At 42.7% G+C, this 6322-nt stretch overlaps 1 protein-coding gene across 6 annotated transcripts in view; it reads right to left on the minus strand.

Annotated features, from left to right (window-relative positions):
- Positions 1–6322, minus strand: part of LOC107268221 (CUGBP Elav-like family member 4) — a 472413-nt gene that overhangs the window by 343991 nt on the left and 122100 nt on the right. The window contains exon 3 of one of the 6 annotated variants that reach the window (XM_015740778.2): positions 4277–4423. The exons of the other annotated variants lie outside the window; for them this stretch is intronic. The gene's annotated coding sequence lies outside the window, so the exon portion shown is untranslated. The remainder of the gene's footprint in view (positions 1–4276; positions 4424–6322) is intronic. 6 annotated transcript variants of the gene reach the window in all.

Consider the following 6322-nt stretch of genomic DNA (forward strand, 5'->3'; position numbering starts at 1 on the left):
CCCTAACGCTGCGTTCAAAAGATTTTCTATCCCCTTTGAGATCTCTCGAAAGTTTTCACTGAGCAATACATTTTTAAACAGACCCCCTTGCCAAAGTGCCAGTTTACTTTGCCAATGGTATAAAGAATTACTGTTACCTAGGCCAGAAATATAAGTAGCAGCCCACGTATAATGCTCGACCGAAACTCAACTTTAACCGCTTATTCCTAGAGGAAGTTTTCATACTAGGTTACACGGATCCTCGACCGTACTCCTTTTGCCGAGCGGTTGGTACTTCTGGCGGTGCGGTCATCGATATAACACTTGACTAAATATTTAAATATTCAAGAGTCACATTTTCACGAAATTCCACTTTCCGCTTTTATTCTACGTGTCTGTTCTCTTTTTTTGCTCTTTCTATTTATAACCATACACGAATATATACAAAGCGTCGGATAAGTGCATTCTTATTTATTTCTCTGTGACACACAGTAGCTATCGATCTACGTACGAAGTGGAAATGTCCACACGCGCCAGACACCATACGAAACTCCTGGTGACACAACGAAATACATATTTTTTGTTTTCCCCCTCTTTGGGAACCCTGCCAAAAGCCTTTTCCAACGGATACGATTTTGACCCAAAAAGGCAGGCTAAATTAATAAATTATAGAACTTTTTCCTTGGCTCTCAGCCGAACAGCTTAAGCTTACGGGTTCCTGATATCTTCTCATTTTTAATCTATCATCCCTAGATACAAATACAAACAAATCATCGAATCAAATAATGCCCAAACAAAAATTATCTCAATATCCAAAAAAAAAATTTTCAAACTTTTCCCCTAGCTGCTCCCTACTGTTTCTTTCAAATTCAAAATATAAATTCATCGTCTCAAATGCCTAATCCATCTTAAGACTATCGAGGCCGAATTAACGCCGTCAATCAAAATTAGCCAAGTAGCTGTAATGCCAAGGCCCCTTACTCCCCTCTTCAACCCCCTAACCCCACGCCACTCATACCAGACACGAATTTGCCTTGGGGTTGAGCCACGTTACTAGAATATCCTTAGACTCTCTCAGATTTCACATCACCGAAATTACAATCGCGCCCTTGCACGGCAGGGCTATCGCGTTGCAGAGCTTTGACGTTTACACCGAAAGCTCTTTCGACTGGTAATTAGTCGAAAAGCCGTAGGGGAATTATCGTCTCGTACGATCGTGCCGCGCACGTTTCTATTCCGGCTCGCCATTTCGGCCCTACGCTGTATACAGATATATCACGTTATTCAAGAGACTCTATATATCCTTAATTAATTAATGCCCGACGAATAATAATTATCGAAATGAAAGATTATATCAGTGGCTTATTTATTGAAACGGTGATACCGAACCAGCTCGAGTTTCCCTGTTCGCTCGTTCATTCTCCTATTCGACCACCGAGCACCGATAGCATATCTAAACGTGACTCCCTAATTGATTCATAAATTAATTTGCTCCCACGAGCTCCTATTTACAGCTTTTAATTACACTCCGTCCTACGATACATTTTTCTTTTATTTTCTACAAGCACACGAGGATCATCCACCGATCTACTTTCACTACTGTCACAACAACCTATATTTTATCTTATCAAATTCTCTAGCGTCACTCGAAGTATTCTTGATATAAAAACAAATAGTGAAAAACGTCATTTATTTAATTGCCTTAGATGCCTTCGTCAGTCTATTCAGATTTTTAAAAAGTCTATTAAAATCCAGTTCATTTCAAGAGTCGTCCAGGTTTGGTATTCGACGCCGACGCTCGGGCCGTCCCGACGCCCGTATATACGACTCTACGGGTATCAGCTTCGCAAATGTGACAACTCTCTTTGTGCTTCGTACGTTCTCGATATTAGAGCCGACAATGGGATTGCGATGATCAGTCGCGCACACGACTATCCCTTCCCCCGCTACTTTCATGCTGCCGATAATTATGTGCCAATTAAATTTAACGACTGTCCATTATTCCGGTCTGTGAACGGGTATAGCATTGCACCAGCAGGGAGTGCATCGCATCGGCAACAACGAGATCGAAATCCAATTACTTTTTAATATTGTTTGGACCTGGAATCGAGTAGGTACCGCCATATGCTGGGGTGGCGAAGGAGACGCACGGGAACGTGGAGCAAATAAACGCTGCTATGCCGCTGTTAGGACCTTCTTGTTATACCCTTAGAAAATAGTAAAGGGGTTACAAACCCTTTTCAGCAAAAACATTTGATTAGACACCGACTCCATCCCGCGAACCAATCTCGAGAATTCGCTCCTATTTGGTGCAACGACGAAAATCGATAATATCTGGTGGTCACGAAAATATCCATTTTATATATATATATATATATATATATATATATATCTGTCTTCCACAGCATCCAAAAATATTTTTGACCTGGATTAATCGATAGGGTGGAATCAATATTTTTTTTAAATCCTATCCGTCCTTTTGGTCTTATAGACAAAATTATCAAAGTTCCAACCGCACCTTGAACTGTTCTATGATCATTGCTTCAGTCGCTTCCACCACGTGGGTGCAGTTTTCCAGTTGCACAATGCCAGCCGGGAGAAGTGGGATCGATTTTAAAATGTAATTATCGTTGCAATGCTAATGAAAGAAATTCCACGATGCAGGTGTAATCGTGTAGGTACAACGAGATAGTGGATACGCCCAGCGGACGCACCTTGCATAACTCCCTAGCTATTCCTCTTTTTTACCCCGTATTTCGCAAACGTGAAATTTCGCGAATTATTATAAATTCACTCGGTATCCTTATCGCTGTGAAAATACCCAAGATTCTCCAGCGATTCGGCAGCCGAATAACATTGTCAACTTAGAAGTACAGTCGAAGCAGCAATCTTGATCATTTCAACAATATAAGACCACCATATGGATACACTACTACATTATTAGCTTTACTCAGCAGCAATTTCACATCCGTATATCTATACGCAATTTACTCGACTTCTCTCTTCCCCAGAATCGATCCGCGATACCTATAGTACATATACCCTAACTCCATGCTGGCGGAAACTTGTGTGGCGACTTTTCCGTCCGGCGGGCAAATCGATTTTAACGGAATGACAAATATTTGAGAAGCGGACTTTATTGCTGGAGAAACGTCTTGCTGGAGTCGTAGGTTAGTAGAGGAGAAAGGGTGCAAAGAGTGTGGGGGGGAGGGGGGAGAAGGAAAATAAGTAGAACAAAGACGCAGAAAGTGTATAGAGTTCAGAGTATAGGAATGGATATACCATTATATATACAGTCAACAGAGCCCATGTGCACAGCATCCAAAAAGTGGTTCCGCTTTGATATAGCCAAAATAATAAAGATAAAAGGAAAGGGGATGGGCCTGGGTAGACGTGCCTGGCGAAGGAATTCCTCTTGGGTCACCCTCTAATCAAATGTCGGCCACCCCCAAAAACCTCGTGTTGCTGCCCGGAGGGAAAGAATTTAGTAAGAGAGCCTCGTACGAGTTCTGCATGAGAAACGTGCTCTCTCCTTTTGCTTGTTTTTTTCTTTTTTCTTTTTTTCACTTCCTGTTTCGTCCCCTTTTCGCTCTCCCTCGCTCTCCCTTATACACCAAGCTAGTCTAATCTTCGGTATATAACGAGTTCCTCTGTAAGTTATATATATATAAATTTACGAACATCAGACTCGCAAGGGTAGCAACAGTAGCGATAGGGTTGCTGACGGAAGCTTCCTCATGGGGTGAGTGCTAGGAATGTTCGCAAGGGAGAGCACCAACACAGAGTGACCACTAAACACCTAACAACCAACAACAGCAGCCAACATCGAACACCGATAAACCAACGAAACTAAACCAACCACAAGTCACATTGTAACGTAACTCAGCGAACAGTGAAGACATAATTTAACAATGCAGAAGACATACGGAACAGTAACGTGTAACAAAGAAATACATACGTGCACACGAAGAATGCCAATGCCACCGGTTACGGGGAGGATTATTGTAAAAAAAAAATTTGTCCAAGACATTAAATTCTTCTCGCCGAACCGGTAGCAATGACCCCACCTTCTGCGTGCTTCCGTTTTCTTTTTTTCTTTATTTCACTTCTTCGTTACACAATAATATTCGAGTATCCATGAGAGGGGTGGGTTTTGGGGTTAGGTTCACTTAACGCTCGCAACATCGAGGAGTAATAACTGTGAGGCAGGAAACGTAAAAAAAAAATAAATAAAAAAAATGTACAACTGAACAAGGTAGACACGTTGAGAGACACCGATTAGGGGTAGCTGACGTACCACATCGAGTACGTTGATAACGTGGTTCACGCGGACGACTAGAAGTGGTAGTTGTTGTTACATTGTGTCTTGTGGTCGTGGCAAGAAGAAGAAGAAGAGACGGAGGAGGTGTGCGGCGTCCCCGGCCAGCCGGTCGCCCGTCACACCCTGAAACAGAATAACATTGTCACTCCCATCAAAGTAATTGCGAGTGCGCCCCAAGGTCTCCTAAGCATTTTGCAGGTTCATCCCCACTGACAAATTCAGGAACCACCTTTAAATTTTATTATAAATTTTTTACTTCCACTCCTTACGTACTGGCTGTCCGAGGTCTCCGTCCTGAGAAATACCAATCAGACGACCTATATATGTACACCACGGATAGGAAGGAAGGTAAAGGAGAGAGACCGGACTTCCGTATTGGCAAAGGAAGATCGTAGATTTCCTGAAGCGTGTCGGTCGTCCCGCTGGCTACGTTCACGTCCAATAGGAAAACCCAAGGTACGTGGATACGAGGGTACCAACCGGGACTTTAACATCGAGTACACTCCTTTCGAATCAATAGGTCCACTTGGGGCCGCTTTGAAAAGTAGTGGACATGGTCCAACAAACCGGCGGCCGTCCGGTCGAGTATAACGGAAAGAAATAAAAGGAAGGATGGAGAGGGATGATTTCATGTAAATTTCATCGGGGTGGGGGGAGAGGGGGGCGTAAGAAATAAGATTGAAAGAAACTCCGAGAAAAATCTTTTGACAGGCTAATAAAGAACAGAGGACGAAAGACTGTACTGCGACTAATACAGTCTTCATCCCTCAGGATACCATAGGTACCTACGTATGCAATCAGCTTGTACTGGAACCCTTGCTGGACAGCCGCGTCTGGTCGTAAAAATTTTGGCCATAAGTCTAATTAAAGCTGCAGTTTATTCTCAAGGAGAAATAATTGTAAGTGGACGTTACGAGGGTCCCGTTTCATGCTTCAGCTTCAGATAGCAAAAGGTAGCGATACTAAAGGACAGTATAGCCTATAATACGTGGGGATAACATCATATGCCTTTAAGGCACATGTACACGAGGGAAAACGTCTGGTTTATTTAACCTGAAAGCCTTTTACAACCTATACTGACTATAACAACAGCCCACAGCAGTCCTACCAGCACGACCCTTGCTTCTTGTACAATTTTCAAAGTCGTTAGGTGTCTCATCAAGAATTTACAAACGATAAAAAAAAAATCCAGTATATCTATAACATGACTATCTATGCTATATAATTTGATACATGATGACTTGCATATTAATAATATCATTCGCAAGCATCCTCCCCGAAATAATCTTGCCGAAACAAATAGCCGCGCGGCCGTATTACTTTACAGGGACGCCATGGGAAAATAGGTTCGCCACCGCGGAGTAGCGGCTCGCGAATGCATGGAAATGAATAGGCGGAAATATTACGTGTAGCCAGCTAGCTCTAGCTACACTGTACGTATATATGCAAATATATATAAATATATATATATAGTGTCTCCCTCTGCGCACACGGCGTTATGAAGTTCACTTTGTATGCAGGCCCCGCAGACCGAGCGGGAAAGTTCTACCTGACTGTTAGTTACATCCTCCTTAGCTCTCTCTACCGTATACTATATACGTATATAAAACGTACACCCCAACCCGCCGGCCGAAAACTCGACTAGCGAGTTAAGCTTCGGCGCAGTGAAATTTCCGAGAAATTCCCAAAGCTCTGATGCATCTTGAGTCCCAGTGGCATTTGACAAAGTTTCGAGTCCAGTTATGGCTGCAATAGAGAATGCGTGTCTTAGGGGATGGGAAACGAGAATTATTGTGTTAAATAAAAATATTATAATTTTACAAAAATCTTTGTGTCCCACGCGGTTCCCATTTTTCTGTGGAATAACTGGAGACAGGTTTAAAGCAATGGTACATGTGATGTATATGGTATAAATATATATACTATACACGTCACAAATAGAACCCCTGGGATTACGTCACGGAACTCGGGCGTCGGGGGTTGACGCGGTAATACTGGTTATCATCGCGCTGATAGCACCCA

This window comes from Cephus cinctus, unplaced genomic scaffold, assembly GCF_000341935.2.
Source record: "Cephus cinctus unplaced genomic scaffold, Ccin1 Ccin1_scaffold0494, whole genome shotgun sequence".
NCBI classification, from domain to species: domain Eukaryota; kingdom Metazoa; phylum Arthropoda; class Insecta; order Hymenoptera; family Cephidae; genus Cephus; species Cephus cinctus.